Source organism: Cupressus sempervirens, chromosome 7 (genome assembly GCF_028749045.1).
Source record: "Cupressus sempervirens isolate cs-2001-9-10 chromosome 7, ASM2874904v1, whole genome shotgun sequence".
NCBI lineage: Eukaryota > Viridiplantae > Streptophyta > Pinopsida > Cupressales > Cupressaceae > Cupressus > Cupressus sempervirens.
This window is the reverse complement of record NC_143124.1, coordinates 448509156-448527900: the sequence shown is the minus strand read 5'-3', so window position 1 is coordinate 448527900 and position 18745 is coordinate 448509156.

Here is an 18745-nt window from a genome sequence, read left to right as displayed (position 1 = left end):
CATTATGACCATATTCTCCACAATAATGACATCTGCACCAAGTGTTGTAGTCCCAATCAAATATTGCTTTGACAAGATGTTCAGCTTGATTAAATGATTTGGATTTGCATTGTGATGCCTTATGACCTTGCTTTTGGCATTTGTGACATTTACCTTCAAATTTCGGTTTCTCTTTGCATTCATTGGCTTTGTTTCCATGCTGATTGCAATTGTAGCACTTTCCATTAAATTTTCCTTTTCCATTGCTCCAACATCTGTTAGATGTATGACCTAACTTACCACAGTGGCTGCAAGTAGGTCTTTGATTCTTTTGAGTACCCTGTTTGGAGGATTCACCTTCTTCCTTGTATCCAAGGCCTGCTTTACCATTTTGTTTATGAAAATTTTCTTCATTTTGTAGATTCAATTGATCCATGTCCTTTTGAGATTTTACCATTCTCTCATTGACTTTTTTTTCAGAGATTAGATCACTTTGTAAGTTTGCATTGATTTGCCTTTCAGTAATTAAGTCATTTCTCAAATTCTCATTCTCAGATCTTAGATTCATAATTTCTTCATTTGCATTAGATAATTGAGTTACAAGATTTTCAAGCTAAGAGGATTGATTATTCCTTACCTCTAAGTCTTCAGCTGCCTTGTTCCTTTGCTCCAAGATTTCACATAGCCTGATGGACTGGATTTCTTGTTCCCTTTTGAGCTTTCTTACTTCTTCCTGCAGAGATCCATTCTTTTCTAAAAGTTCTTTGATTGCTTTGTCAGCTTCATCTGAACTACTTGATGGTGAGAGATCTTCAATCTTTTCTTCAACATACTGATGGTCATTCATTTGCCTTGCAAGTTCTTTTCTTCTTTTCAAGGATTGTAAAAGATGCTCTTTTGCTTCATTGAGTTGAGCCATGGCCATTTTCAGATCTAGCTTTTCATTCTCAATAGTTTTGTCAAGTCTGAATATCTCCATTGTCCTTGATCTTTGCTCAAGCTGTGAAACTTTTATCTTGAGAACCTTATTGCTCTGATACCAATTGTTGGAAATATTCAAGATATGACAAGTTACTGAGAGGGGAGGGGTGAATCAGTAACTTTAAAATTTCAAACAATAAAACTGCATACTGATATATTCACCATTCATCCAAGTAACCTACTATAAGCATGAAACAAAATCATTTGCAACACTTGAACACACAGATTTGGTGACCCAGAAACCTTCCAAATAGAAAGTAAAACTGGGGTGGGGATGAAACCCACAAAGCTTCGTTACTGTAGTATGAAGTTGGCCGGTTAAGGCTTATAATGACCACTTCTGGTGATCTGCCCTGTTAGGAGCACAAAGGATTGCTAGATCCACCTTGTTAGAGGATTTACAAACATACAATAAAGTATGCACTCTGTTAGGAGATTTACAAAAGACTGTTAAGTCTACCTTGTTAAAGGATTTACAAAAACTGATTCACCTGTTAGAATGAAATAGTGGATTTGATCGCAACTGATTGCTGAGAAGATCTGCTATGCTCTGATTCACCTTGATGTGATAGATAAAACTTTTCTACTTCAAAACTTGACCTTGCTGAATACCTTCGCAACTCAGCACACATACTTTCGCACACATGTATTTCTTTCACACTTTCATTCATTACCATTGCATTTGAATGATACAATACATTGCATATATATACCATCCAAATAAACAATACATGCAAGGTCGGCCAAAACAACAAGTGTAAATCTCTATACAAAGTCGGCCCAAGGTAAAAACTCGGGTTCACTAAACTGACTCGGTGTCCTTCTGATACTCGGTGTCCACTGCGTTACTCGGCATCGTCATGCACTCGGTAGAAGTGAAGGCACGGTCCATACTAAACACTTCGAGTAGTTCTGAACTCGGTAACCACTGGAGACTCGGTAGAAGAGATGTCACTCGGTGAACACTTCTATCTGAGCTGTAGCTCGATGATCAAAGGAAACACTCGATAGAACCTTGTGACTCGGTGATAGTTAGTTTCCTTGATAACCGTCTGAGCTTGGTAAAATTAATTTCACGAAGTTCTTGGTCAATACTAAGTACATCTTCACTCGGTCAAAATTGATTCCTTTCTTTACCTCGAACACTCGGTAAACACTGGCTGCTTTGTTCACCTCGATCACTCGATAAACACTGACTTCTTTGTTCACCTTGATCACTCGGTAAACACTGACTTCTTTGTTCACCTCGATCACTCGGTAAACACTGAGAACTAGGTAAAGCTTGGCTTACAAAGGAATGTTCGGTGAGAGCTCGGTAGGCATTCAGAATCCAATAAGTGTTGTAACTAATGACAAAAATGTATCATAATGCCAACAACAGAATCTAGCATACAAAATAATTCTTGCACCACTTGTGCATCGTGTTTTATTTATGCAATAAAAGAATTCTTTTCTTTTCTATCACAAGCCAAGTCTTGATGTGGTAGGCACTTACAGCGTAGTGCAAAATTCAACCATCCTTTGACTATCTCAACAGTTAATAGAAATGCATGCCCTTCTTGCATCACAAATGCAGAGAAATATATACTTCAAGTATAATATAGTAATATGCATATTATACAATCACATAATTTAAATCAAAATATAATCATAAAAATATGAGGTACACAAATTACCAATCATTCCATAAACTTTCCATTTTGACAATCTTTAAAAGAATGCAATGTCAACCCAAAATTTTGACATACATAAGGAGCATCTTATTCTTCTATGTAAAAGTAATCATAACTAGAAGACACACCATGAAATCCATGTCATCAACTCACATAACATAAATTAAGCTAGTTGACTTATGGTTGTGTGTCTAAAATAGTAAACTCAAGGCTCGAGTGCACAACTTGGCTCTGACACCATATGTAAAGACTACCTCTACAAATCCAATGACACATCACCAATCTCCATAAAATGTAGAAATCAAAGAGAGAAAAAGACATTTGAATATTGATCAGTCAACATTAGTTGATTAATTATCATTAAGTTTAACGAAAATGATACACATATGTTGAAGTCTAAAAGAAACCATAATTTAGTTACCAGAATAACAAGATGTACCAATTATGTCAATGAATTTGACAAAGAGTCTAGAACCTATCTAAGAACACAATGACAAGAATTTTCAGGAGTGCTTTAGCACCCTACCACAAAGTTATTAAGCTTCCCTGGAATCTGTCTTGGTGTTGGGTGAAACTGTGGTTCAAGTATTAAGGATAATTGATAAGATTAAGAGCCAGTTCATCTCACATTTAAATATCAATCTGGGGTCATAAACTAATGAAAGGTATAGCGGCTATTTGCTCAAGGGATGAAGACAAAAAACCAAGTGGGGATGCATGCAGCTAGAACATATGGAAGGAAACCTACAACAAACTGGCGATAGGAACTATCACTTCCTGGTGATAGGAGCTAAACTACAATTATTAAAGGAAAAACTATTCTAAGAAATAGAAAATTGCACACTCAAAATAAAATCACCCCCTAATTATTGATAGCAAATAGACACAATCTTTTGACTAGATTACATAACCCACAATTCTAATCATACCTAATTAATTTCACTTCAATACTTTTTAACACACACTACTATGAAATGAAAATCATACCCTTAATGTTCCAAAATATTTAATAATAATGTAAATGATATATGGCACAATCTGTGATAGGAGGTTGATCTACTACAGGAAGTCAGAAATAAATAAGATTGAGAAAAGAATGCAATAGGAACTTTAGATGATAGGTGAGGGAACGAAGTGCAACAGGAAGTTTAGGTTTGGTGCGTGCAAAAGATGGGAAGAGTGAAATATATGAAAATGAAATAAGAGCAGATCAATAATTTGGAGAATGAATAATTCTTTGAAAAAAGACTAAATGATTAGAATTTTAATATGATAAGGATTCTATGAATTATATTCTTCCTATCACAGACATTAATATGTAAATAAAATATATCATCATTCATGCACTTACAGATTCTCTTCCTTTACAATCAAGGCTTAATCTAATAGAACATGCTAATGAAATATCAATTAGATAAACACAAATGGAATCACACAATTAATCAAACAAAAATAAAAACACACAAACAATCTAAACTATATCACTAGTCATCCCAAGAAGTGGATCCTACCTCCTTAGTATTCTTGGTGATGAACTATGAACAACTTTCTACTCTTCCTTGATCAAAATAGTGACATTTTATTCAGCCATAAATAATATTGAACTCACACAGAATTCTACTACAGGAAGATCTGTATGAAGAGTATTTTTCTAATATAAAAATCTACTATAAATCTACTCATTTATTGTTTACAGAAGATGCATATATATAAGTACATGCTGAATAATAATCAAGGAAATATTAAATAGTTTGTTGTAACAAACAAGTGAGCAAGAGGCTTACGTAAATTCTTTGGAAGCAACCACAAACCAAGAACAAATATGCTGAAATAACAAGCCTAAATAAAGACTGATGTTACTATCTTTTCTCCAACTATGCAGCCACATATAGACCAAAGATGTTATTTGTATGGAGCTAAAATATTTTATCTATGTAAGAAATCAATAATTCTTCTCCAACATAGATAGGATGGAAGAATCCGCATGAATAGAGCCACTAATTATTGCAGAAAAATATGGAGTTTTTGTTGGCCATAACAATAAATTTACAATTATTGTATTTAGAAAATCATCAACAACTTCTAAATGGTGGACTTTATGGATATTCTTCCGCATAAACACGTAAATGGGCCTATTCTAGACAAAACCCATGTCTCGGATTTTTCAAATTCATCCTCATTTGCTTGGAAATGACAATGGAAATAATCAATAATAAGTTCCATTAATTTATCCCAAAAACTATAGTAAATATTACTTATTCATATTTAACCATATGCAACATAAGATGGTAAAATAGAATGAAATAGTATAGGAACCGGACATGGAAGAGAATATAATGTCATATAAAATGAATGAAAATAGGGTATTAAATAGGTCATAAATGACTTTGATCATTCCACCCAACTTATCATATTGTACGTCCTCATGCAATCTGTAGGATCAAGGGGTCTTTGGTTTGAACTAGTAGCACTTTGGATTTATGGATTTGGCTTTGTCTCCACCCCGAACCATGATAACTCATGTATCAACACAAATTCCATTCCTTACTTTATATGATAGACTTGGCTATTTTCTTTTTCTTTTCTTTTTTCTTCTTTTTTTGTTTTTTTTTTTTTTAATCCAATACTGATACCTCTTATTATTTTTTCTCTTCTTCATTTTTTCTTCTTCTTTGTTTCCTTTTCTTTTCATCTATAGCTTCATGGTTCAAATGGCTACATATAGGAGAAATGTATCTCACTTTGCATAAGATGATTTGAATTGGGCAAAATAGGAGACAAACAAAGGATGTTGTACAATTGATGTAATAGATAGTATGATGGGATGATTAAGGGTGATGGATGAAAGATATATAATAGGATGAAATAATTCCCACCAACTTAAAGGGTTGACCATCCTTGGGAAATAGGGAGAGGTTGGTTATAAGTGTTGTATAATAATCAATATAATATAAAAAATATTAACAAACTTAAGAGATAAAACAATGAAAGATAAAATTGATTATTTTACCAACATGCACGTCCATGGATGCCAAGGTCCAGAAGCCAAAAGATCACTACAACTATGAAGCTCAATTTGAGAAACAACCACAAATGCTGGCTAGATTGAATGTTGGAGAAAAGGTAACCATCTAAAAGAAGCAATACTAAGCACACTAAAGGGAGCTTGATCCATTTTTCATAGCATCTCAATTGAATGTGTCGTACTTAGGATATGTGATCAAAATCATGGTGATCACTAGAAACTGAAGTACAACCACACAATGAGCAACAAGAGATGCAAGAAACACCGAGAGAGAAAGAGCCAATGAAGTAATTAGGTGTCCCTAAAAAAATGGTTAGCTCAACGAAATTATTGCATTTTATTTTTTAATTCTTTTCTTTTCTTTTCTTTTTTCAATTTTTTATAACAATAAGTGATTGTTGGCAAGCCAATTTTCAATCACTTACCACTTAATGGTGTTGTAAAAACAATTTTCAACATTAAGAATTTATTTTTCAATTAATATTCACTAGAAATTGGTTTCCAGATATTAACTAGCCAACAATGCCCAAAGGTTTTCATTGTTGGATCTTTTATTGCTTTTTTTTCCCTTTTTTACTTTTTTCATTTTTGAATAACTGCCTAGAATGACCAAACAAATCCTTATATGGATGATGAAGAATTATATCATCAAAAACCTAATTTCTTTCCATGTCCCGACAAAAAGGCACCATTGAAAATGGATTGTATAATGAACTTGAAATGATGACAAAGAATAACCTAGAAAGGATAACCACTTTCCCACAAAACCAATCTTGGTCCATGTTTATAATGCCATTGATTATGGAATCTTCTTGTAGAACTTTGGAACATGCACTAGCACACTTGGCTAAAAGAATTACTAATAATGAGGGCAATCCTCAAAAGATATATTTGGTCTACCTCACAATAGGTGTATCATAGTCATGTTCTGGGCCATGCTTAGGAATAATATATTCAAACTAAGGACTATTTTTCCCACTATAAGGTGCATTTAATCTTGTCAACCCAGGGACATATACTTGAAATGGTCGGCATAGTATGTGCACTAGGTCTCTTAATGAGTCACTAAGCTTATGCTGTAGGAAAGTAAAATGCAAGGAAAAGGACTTATACAATGTTGTAAGAAATTAACACACTTAACTCTATGAATACTAGAAATACAATGAAAGGCTAAAAAATGTTCCAACTTAGTTCATCCACTATAATTGTTCTCACATATGCTGCAGGAACATTAATGAAGTGTGATGCTATAGGAAGGAAGTTACAACTTCTACCTACAATACTAAGAATGCTTGGAAATAAATCTATACTAACCTAATCTAATCCACCTTCCAAGTGGGCCCCCTTGGTCAACTTCAACTAAAATACTAACACAGGATAGAAGACAAACACTATTTCATTACATTTCAGAAATTCATTACATAACCCATAGAATTATAAAAACACAACTCATTGTAAAATTTAACAGTCTATTCTCATAAACTCTTTTCTTCTAACTAGACTCACACACTTGGTCTGATTCCTATATATAGGAGATCAACACTTATTCCCATAACAAAAAAGTAAATAACCTAGCTATAAATCCATAGGAGAGAAAGAAGGAAAATTTTAACTCAAGGCGAGAAGAAGAGATAATGGCTTAAGGCAGGAATAATAAAGTCTAAACATTGGCTTACCATAGGAATAAATGTAGAGAATGCAATAAGTCTTCATAGCTCTTCCATACTCACTGTTGTGTCCTTTGAAACCGTTATGACTTTCCTCCACCATGGCTACACCTTAGCGTTCTTTTCTCCTTGAATGCTATTGGCACTCATCTTTGAATTCTTCCAATCATCTTTCAATTTCATTGCTAATAGGTTAGTTATAATATAGAGATAATTGCAAATAAGTATTTTCAAATTAAATTCAAATATAAGAACACATATTTTGATAATTATATGAAATATTGCATCATGTATATGATATTGGCAAAAGATGACATACTATTTACCCATAGGTTAATCATTGGTTTAGGTAAACATAGGTCCACAAATGTCTTAATAAAAATGAAATAGAGTATTAACAAAGTGTTTAAAAACTATCATTAAATAGAGGCAATATTTAGCCTCATCATCTACCCCCTGGTAAACCAATGCTTGTCCTCAAGCATGGCATTTCCTAGTCAGTGACCTGAATTCCCCCACTTTTGCCCTTCCTTTCCTACTGCTCTTGAAGGTGTAATAAAATCCTCGTGTTCTTTCCCAAAAATCTCCCTTCTATTGTCCTCCTACAGCTTGTCAAGTTTGTTAGCATTAATGTCATATAAAGGCCACATAAGCATCAGAGGTTGCATAGCAAGTGGGCACCATAATTTGGGTCTAGCCTCTTTTCCTAGCTCTAGATACTTTGGAGCTCGATGAAGGGTAGCTTCCAAGTTGATGGGACTGTGTGGCTCTAACTTTTTGAGTGACTCAGGTAATCTGGCCCATCTACTCCTAGCATGAGTCATAGCTCTCTGGAAAGAAAAGTAGGGAAAAATCTCATAATCAACATAAGCTTTGGCTCTGGCAGTGAAGATCATATCCCTTACTCCCTTGTTCTTATCCCCATAAGTTAACCTGAACCAATCCCTAAGAACTTCTTCTAGTTTGCTACTTTTGGCTCTTAATAGCAGGGGTTATGTCCTTTCCTCATCTCTATAATTATTCAGCTTCCTGTCATAGTTTGCTTCATTAGACATCCAGGACATCAAGGCTCTTAAATGTATATCCCCTATGTAAAGTAAAGGGTTCCATTAGGTTTATGAAGGGATAACAAAATTGTGCACATATAATTCACAAAGCAAATTTTGTTTCCAGGATGGCAGAGTTTGATACAAACCATAAAATTTGTGGGTTGATTTAAACTCTACATTGATATTCTTAAGGGTTAACATGAGTTGGAACAAGAGAAATTGTTCTTTTAAATAGAGAGCATAAACTAGTGGCAGCGGTCTACAAGCAAGTGCTTGATCAACCAATTTGAGGGCATGATCCATCCTTTGTTTTTTATTCCCCAACTGCTCCTTTAAATCTATAATTTCTACATTTAGAGACACTATATCTTTCTTCATTATTTTCCTCTCCTCTTCCCATAAGGCCTTAGAAAACATATGTTGTCCAAACAACTAAAAAGGAGTTTCTGCAGAGTAATGGAACTATTGTCTTCCTCATGGTTTTTTTTCCTCTTTCTTTGTCCCCTCCATAATTGTTCTACAGCATCAATAAACCATGTTGATTTATAGGGAACTAGGATAGTGTTTGGATCAACTTGCTTAGGAACTATTTCATCCCTATAGCTTGAAGTACTTGGCTGGTCTGCTAGGGTATCATTTGGATTTTCATTAACCTCAACCCTACATTCCTCGTTAAGGTTTTTAGGAATATTTTAAGCTTCAGGGTGAGGAGGAGAGTGGTCAAGAACAATCCGTACAAGGGATTCTTTAGTAGATGGCTTGGATGAGGGGGATTCTTTAGAAATTTGTCCTCTCATTCTAGGACTTCTTCTTATAGGGGTTTCTTCTAATATCATAGCTTTCTGCCTACCTCTTCCTTTTGGTGTCTCTACTGCAGGAGTATCTACTATAGGACCCTTCTTAGTTCTCTTTTGTCTCATAACTAAAGGGTTTGGCTCTTCTTTTACTAGAACAGAGATTTCTTTTCATTTTCTCTTTGTTTGGCTAGAGGTAGGTTTGTGGGTTTCTTGAACAGGTGAAGGCATAGTCTCTTGCACATTTTCTTGAACATTTTCTTGTATGTTTTCTTGTACATTGCTTTGCACATTTTTGGTTTCAGCCTCTTGGGTGCTCTGTTCAGCAGGTTCATTAGTGGGAGCTACATTTTCCTCTCTAGGCTATTAATGAAGGGCAGCCTGGGGTTGCAAGGTTTTGGCTTGGACAAATTCTACCAATGATAGGGGGGAAACATCCTTAAGTGACCTTTCTATAAGTAACTTAATTAGGGCATGTTGGGTAATGGAATTGTCTTTTCCTTTTTGAGTTTCTTTCACACTAATACACAACATATTTTACAAGAAATTAGGGACATTAACTGGATGATTATGCCTTATACAACTCAACAATTTAAAATGATGTGCATGTAAATATGAAAATTTGCCTTCGTATGTAAGGTACCTGATAATGTGCATGGCTAGTTCATTGTATGGCGGTAGAAGAGACATTCTCTTACATCCTTGCTTGGTAATGTCCATTTGAGGGTTAGTTGGCATGACAAATTGAGCTTTGGCTGACCTAGCATCATGAGTGTTGGGATAATGTTCTCTTGTCACCAGTAACCTTGTAACTTCTACTATATGTTCTTCTGTAGCAACCACTATTAAGCCCCATATAGAAGCTTCCCCTTCATCAAAAATCCTTGTGAATTCCATGGATACTTCTTCATCATATGCAGTCAAACTTAAAAAGTACCCTAACCATCCACATGCATTAGACCTCCTCAGAGCTTCTACATCTGAGAGCAAAACAATATGCTCTACTAGTTCTCTCCTCTGCAATTGTCCACCCATTTTTAACACTTCACTGTCTACACTGCTTCATTTTTCTCCCCTTACAAATTCAGGCTTCAATTGTTGTTTCGTAGACCACTTCACATTTCATTTGATAGATAATTAATGCCATAACAATTTGTTATGAGCAATAATATGGCTTTAATAAGAGCAAATCGTGGAAGTGTATGAAAATTGTCCAAAAATGAGGTTCAGATCACTTAAAATTTAAACATAAGTCACATCACAACTAACAATAAAATTATTCAAAAATAAGGGGTACGATACTTAGCCACTTGTGTACTTAAGAAAATATGAAGATTTGGAAAAATCTTTATGAATAAATGTAGTCATTGGGTTTTAGTAACCTTTCCTGCCCACTACGAAATAAGGACAAGTGTCCTCACTTGTCAAACTTGGTACGGGGTAGAAAAATTGACATAACGCTGCCATCATATAAAGAATGTAGTATTAAATATAATTAACAAAATTTGCAAACTATAAATGAATTATAATTTGAAAACCTTATACCTGGTAATTGATTGTCACACATACCAAAAAGGTGGCAGAAGTGATATCAGCGACAACATCCATCAACATCTCATAGGGTTTATTGAAAACATGAGAAATTGATGATGTGGAAAGTGGGTGGATGGAAGGTAAAGAAATGAGATGAGGTGGATAGGTGGAAGGTAAAGAGATGAGATGGAATGAGAAAGTGAGCTTTATGTGGACATAATTTTTTTATTATGAGCATGCACAAAGAAATTAATGTTGAAGAGTAGCAGGCAGAAGGTTGACACCTTCGACTACAGGAAGAGTTACCTTGTTTGTATTTGAATTTGGCCGTTGGAATTGCTACAAGAAGTCCTCTTTTGTTTGGGGTTGTTTATATAACTTAAGTCTGTGACCATTGACTAATAATTTGAAAGGTATTGGACCAATGGTAGTTAATTAAATGGCTCCATTGTCAAACACATGAGTGATTCCATATGGACCCAGCCATCTTGTCTGTAGCTTGCCTAACATGTCTTTAAATCTAAAATCATATAGTAGTGCCCAGTCACCAACTTGAAATTATTTATTGATAATATGAGAGCCATGCCATTGTTTTCTTTATTTCTGTATAAGTTCAGTACATTCCAAAGCAACTTTGTGCATTTCATCCAAAGAGTTAAGATGTAGAAGACATTCTCTTTGTGCTACAGGAAGTTCAATTTCTAGCTCCATTTCAATTCTCAAAGTTTTATGTTCAAATTCAATGGGGAGCATTGCTACCTCTCCATACAGGAGCTCAAATGGTGTGAATCCTGTAGTAGTCTTCCATGTTGTTCTGTAAGCCCAAATAGCTTCTTGTAATCTACTGGTCTAGTCCCTATGATGTAGATGAACCATTTTTGTTAGGATGTTCTCTAGTTCATGGTTTGTGACCTCTGCTTCTCCATTAGCTTGAGAGTGATAAGGACTAGATTTTCGATTCCTATGCTATACTGTTTCATCAACTTCGAGATTAGATTAGAGGTAAATTTTGCACCTTGGTCAGTGGCTAGCTCTTTGAGTACACCATAGTGGGTAAAAATTTCTTCATATAGAAATTCTACAACTTTTTCATCACGAGCATGCTTCATGGCCTTGACTTCAACCCATTTTGTCAAGTAATCAATGCACACAAGAATATAGGATTTCTCATTAGATGGAGGATCAATTGGACCAATGAAGTCCATGCCCCATTTGTCAAATGGTATTAATGCCATCTGAGGGTTAAGAGGCATCTCATATGTTCTTGTTGGTTGGCCCATCCTTTAACACTTATCACATTTTGGTGTATAGTTGGATGCATCTTTATGAAGTGTAGGCCAATAATAACTAGTTGTCAAGATTTTCAAAGCTGTTCTTTTTGCTGCAAAATGTTCTCCACATGCTTCATTATGACATGCATGTAGAATATCATATGTCTCATCCTCTCTCACACATCTTCTCATAACTTGATTAGGTCCAATGTAAAATAAGAGATTATCTATCTAGGAGAAACGGAAACTTTTCTCTACAAGCAACTTCTTTTCCTTGTAAGAAAAATGTTATGGTATTTTATTAGCTGCAATGTAATTAGCAATGTCTGCATACCATGGAGTTTGAACAGCAATATGAAATAAATGCTCATCTAGGAATGCATCATCTACCAAAGTAGTGTTAGTATCATCATGATGGGTTCTTGATAAATAATTAGCTACAACATTGGCTTTTCTCAGCTTATCAATAATAGTTATATCAAATTCTTGCAACAATAGTAACCATCTTGCTAATCTGCCGATTATAGCAGGTTTATTCATGAGATATTTAATTGTTGCATGATCAGTATGAACAAATATGGAATAGCCAGTTATGTAATGCCAAAATTTTTTGAGGGCATAAACTATTGCTAGCAATTATTTTTCTGTCACTATGTAGTTTAATTCTAGTCCATGAAGGCTCTTGCTAATGTAATAGATTGCATTTTCAAGATTTTGAGATTTTTGTGCTAGGACTACACCTATGGCATAATCAGAGGCATCTATGTATATATGAAAAGGTAAATTCCAATCAGGGCCTTGTAAAATTGGGGCTATAGTCAGAAGTTTCTTAAGCTATAAAAAGGCTTCATCACATTTGGATGTCCAACTAAATTCGGCTTCTTTTGTGAGTAACTTATACAAGGGACTAGCTATTTTGCTGAAATCTCTTATAAAAATTTTATAATATCCATCATGACCCAAAAGATCTTACATCTTTTGATTTTGTAGGTATAGACAATGTTTGAATTACCTCTATTTTAGCTAGATCCACTTGTATTCCTGCAGCTAATATGAAATGACCAAGTACCATGTCAGGGTATGTGTAGGATCATGGTGTACCAAACTATGGCTTTAAGTGGCAGTGAAAAATTAGCAAATCAGGTTTATGTCAACTTGACACATAATTTTGAAGTAGTTATGGACTTTATATCAAAAAGTTGTAAGAAAATAATATGTAGGAAATTGAATGTAGTTTCTAAACTACTAGGCCTTATCAGGAGAAAAAAATAATTAATTGGTCAAAAGTTTGAATTTTAATACAGCACTAAGAAAATTCCAGGGCAAAAATAAAAAGTAGGTGTATGTCTGACCACCTTAATCAAAATCAAATTATAATATTTTTTTAATATAATTATAGATATGAAAAGTAGACTCATGTCCAGATGTGACGCATATTTTTTGCTATTTTTATTCTAAATAAATAATTAAATATGAATTTTCTACCAAAAGAATTTCAGAAAAAAAAAGTCCCATATTTGATCACCCTAACTAATAGAAAATTTTACCAAATTTTTTTTTTTTTTTTCTTATACTAGGCGAAGTATAGAATGTGATGCAACTTTTAGATTTAAAAAATGTTATACTGTTTGAAAGTTATAGCTATTTTCAATCCGTATGTCAATCAGCACTTTACAATAATCTTCATTGATAATTAACTAATAAATACTTATCAAACTTAGAATTTGACAGAAATTATATTGATGAAATCTAGAGAGCGATATTAAAAAACCCTTTTCGTTTTATTCAATTTCGATCAAAATAACATTGTCAGACGGCTACCCGAAGTCTGAGTATCACTAAAACTCTTTTCAAACACATCTTTTGGGTTGACTAGGTAGGCTTGGTAAATATCAAGCCTAATCGGATATCCAATTTCGAATCAGATATTCGATTTGCTGCGATGGAAAAATTTCAAATCCCAACCCATTTTGGAGAAAAAATTGGGTTTAAACATTATAGTTTATGATTTATAAATTATTTCACTTATGTTACTATATAAAGACATATTTTAATATTATATATATATATAATAACGTAATGTAAAGATATAAGATATAATCTAGTAATATATAATAATATATTATGTTAATCTTATTAGAATCTATAAATATAATTTATATTATTACTATTTTTACTAAATATAATAACATAATTTTTATATATAATACGTATTATATATTATTATATTAATATATATGTTATTAATATATATATATATATAATAACGTAATATTTTAATTAAATATAATATGTATTATATATTATTATATTAATATGTATAATAATATTATATATATATATATATATAGATATAATAACGTAATATTTTCATTAAATATAATATGTATTATATATTATTATATTAATATGTATGTTATTAATATATATATATATATATATGTTATTAATATATATAATAACGTAATATTTTTATTAAATATAATAACATTATATATATATATATATGTTATTAATATATATGTATATTATTAATATATATGTATATTATTAATATATATGAGTCAAAGGGGGTCACAGGTCAACCATTGACCCCCTTTGACGCATTAAACAACGACATATGTCCCTAAGGGTCTTAAGACCCGTAGGGACATATTACAATGCTTAATATAGGTCAAAGGGGGTCATAGGGTGACCTATGACCCCTTTTGAACCATTAAATGACGACATATGTCCCTACGGGTCCTAGGACCCCAAGGGACATATTTGAATCGTTCATATGGGTCAAAAGGGGTCATAGGGTGACTTATTATCTCCTTTGACCCATTAAACAACGACATGTATCTAGGGGTCCTAGGACCTCTAGAGACATATTCGAATGGGTAATATGGGTCAAAATGGGTCATAGGTCACTTTGACCTATTAATGACGACATATGTCCCTAGGGGTCCTAGGACCCCTAGGGAAATATTCGAATAGGTAATATGGGTCAAAGGGGGTCATAGGGTGACTTATGACTCTCTTTGACCCATTAAACGACGACATATGTCTCTAGGGGTCCTATAACCCCTAAGGACATATTTGAATGGGTCATATGGGTCAAAGGGGGTCATAGGGTGACCTATGACCCTCTTTGACCCATTAAATGATGACATATGTCCCTAGGGGTCCTAAGACCCCTAGGGACATATTCAAATGGGTCATATGGGTCAAAGGGGGTCATAGGGTGACTTATGACCCCCTTTGACCCATTAAATGATGACATATGTCTCTAGGGGTCCCAAGACCCCTAGGGACATATTCGAATCGTTTATATGTGTTAAAGGAGGTCATAGGTGACCTATGACCCCCTTTGACCTATTAAACGATGACATATGTCTCTAAGGGTCCTAAAATTCCAAGGGACATATTCGAATCATTCATATGGGTCAAAAGGGGCAATAGGGTGACCTATGACTCTTTTTGACCTATTAAATGATGGCATATGTCTCTAGGGGTCCTAGGACCCCTAGGGACATATCTCAATCGTTCATATGGGTCAAAGGGGTCAAAGGGAGTCATAGGGTGACCAATAACCCTTTTTGACCCATTAAACGATGACATATGTCTCTAGGGGTCCTCAGACCCGTAGGGACATATTCGAATGGGTAATATGGGTCAAAGGGGGTCATAGGGTGACCTATGACTCTCTTTGACCCATTAAACGATGACATATGTCTCTAGGGGTCCTAGAACTCCTAGGGACATATTCGAATGGTTAATATGGGCCAAGGGGGTCATAGGGTGACCTATGATCCTTTTTTACCCATTAAATGATGACGTATGTCCTTAGGGGTACTAGGACCCCTAGGGACATATGTCGTCATTTAATGGGTCAAAGGGGGTCACCTATGACCCCTTTGACCCATTAAACGATGACATATGTCTCTAAGGGTCCTAGAACTCCTAGGGACATATTTGAATCATTCATATGGGTCAAATGGTGGTCATAGGATGACCTATGACTCCCTTTGACCCATTAAACGATGACATATATCTCTAGGGGTTCTAGAACTCCTAGGGACATATTCAAATCATTCGTATGGGTCAGAGGGGGTCATAGGGTGACCTATGACCCCCTATGACCCATTAAACGACGACATATGTCTTTAAGGGTCCTCAGACCCATAGGAACATATTCGAATGGGTAATATGGGTCAAAGGGGGTCATAGGGTGACCTATGACTCTCTTTGACCCATTAAACGATGACATATGTCTCTAGGGGTCCTAGAACTCCTAGAGACATATTCGAATGGTTAATATGGGCCAAGGGGGTCATAGGGTGACCTATGATCCTTTTTTACCCATTAAATGATGACGTATGTCCTTAGGGGTACTAGGACCCCTAGGGACATATGTCGTTGTTTAATGGGTCAAAGGGGGTCACCTATGACCCCTTTGACCCATTAAACAACGACATATGTCTCTAAGGGTCCTAGAACTCCTAGGGACATATTTGAATCATTCATAAGGGTCATAGGATGACCTATGACTCCCTTTGACCCATTAAATGACGACATATATCTCTAGGGGTTCTAGAACTCCTAGGGACATATTCAAATCATTCGTATGGGTCAGAGGGGGTCATAGGGTGACCTATGACCCCCTATGACCCATTAAACAATGACATATGTCTCTAAGGGTCCTAGGACCTCTAAGGACGTATTCGAATCGTTCATATGGGTCAAAGGGGGTCATAGGTCAACCCATTAAATGACGACATATGTCTCTAAAAGTCCTCAGACTCCTAAGAACATATTTGAATGAGTAATATGGGTGAAAGGGGGTCATAGGGTGACCTATGACTCCTTTTGACCCATTAAACGATGACATATGTCCCTAAGGGTCTTAGGACCCCTAGGGACATATTCGAATGGGTAATATGGGTCAAAGGGGGTCATAGGGTGACCTATGACCCCCTATGACCCATTAAAGGATGACATATGTCCCTAGGGACATATTCGAATCCTTCATATGGGTCAAAGGGGGTCATAGGTCCTTTGACCCATTAAACGATGATATATGTCTCTAGGGGTCCTAAGACCCCTAGGGACATATTCGAATCATTCATATTGTCAAAGGGGGTCCTAGGGTGACCTATGACCCCTTTTGACCCATTAAACGATGACATATGTCTCTAGGGGTCCTAAGACCCCTAGGGACATATTTGAATGGGTAATATGGGTCAAAGGTGGTCATAGGTCACCCTATGACCCCCTTTGACCCATTGAACGATGACATATGTCTCTAAGGGTCCTAGGACCCCTAAGGACATATTTGAATGGATAATATGAGTAAAAGGGGGTCATAAATCACCCTATGACCCCCTTTAATATGGGTCAAAGGGGGTCATAGGTCACCTTATGACTCCCTTTGACCCATTAAGCAACGACATATGTCACTAGGGGTCCTAGGACCCCTAGGGACGTATTTGAATCGTTCGTATGGGTCAAAGGGGGTCATAGGTCCCCTTTGACCCATTAAATGATGACATATGTCCCTAGGGGTCCTAGGACACCTAGAGACATATTCGAATGAGAAATATGGGTCAAAGAGCCTTATGACCCTCTTTTACCTATTAAACGACGACATATGTCCCTAGGGGTCCTAGGACCCCTAGGGACATATTTAAATCGTTCATATGGGTCAAAGGAGGTCATAGGGCACTCTTTGACCCATTAAACGACAACATATGTCTCTAGGGGTTCGATGACCCCTAGGGACATATTTGAATGGGTAATATGGGTCAAAGGGGGTCATAGGGTGACCTATGACCCCCTTTGATCCATTAAACGATGACATATGTCCCTAAGAGTCTTAGGACCCTTAAGGACATATTCGAATCGTTCATATGGGTCAAAGAGGGTAATAGGGTGATCTATAACCATGTTTGACCCATTAAACAACGACATATGTCCCTAGGGGTCCGAGGACGGAACAAATTCGAATGGGCCATATGGGTCAAAGGGACTCATTAAATGACAACATATGTCTCTAGGGGTCCTAGGACCCCTATGGACATATTCGAATCTTCATATGGGTCAAAAGGGGTCATAGGGTGACCTATGACCCCTTTTGACCCATATGAACGATTTGAATATGTCCTTATGGGTCTTGACCTATGACCCCTTTTGACCCATTAAATGATGACATATGTACCATTAAATGACGACATATGTACCTGGGGGTCTTAGGACCCCTAAGGACATATTTGAATCATTCATATGGGTCAAAGGGAGTCATAGGTCACCCTATGACCCTCTTTGACCCATTAAACAATGACATATGTCCCTAGGGGTCCTAAGTGTATATGAGCAATGTTAGTATGCTAATAGAAACCAAATTTAAATAAAGCTTCTACAAACTAAACAAAATTCATAAACTTCAAGATAGACTAAGATGAGCTCTCAATTGAGAAAATAAGCCATTAATGGGCTCTCTCAATGAGAAGCTCTCTTGTTGAGTAGCTTTTGTCTAAATAGATAGGATGTATGCTCAAGCTTTATGCTTCAAAAAGGGCTTCAAATGGAGTTGGAATTTGGGTGTGAGTGTATGGTTTTGATGTAAAATGGCTTCTCAAAATGGCATTATGAATTTACTTCATGGATTGTGTTATTTTTCAAAGGGGAAGGATCCAATTTATATGCAAGAGGCTTGAGGAATTGAAGGTTAAGATGCAAGGATGGGAAAAAGCTCATGGAGGGCTCAGATTGCATGAGAGGAGAGCACATAA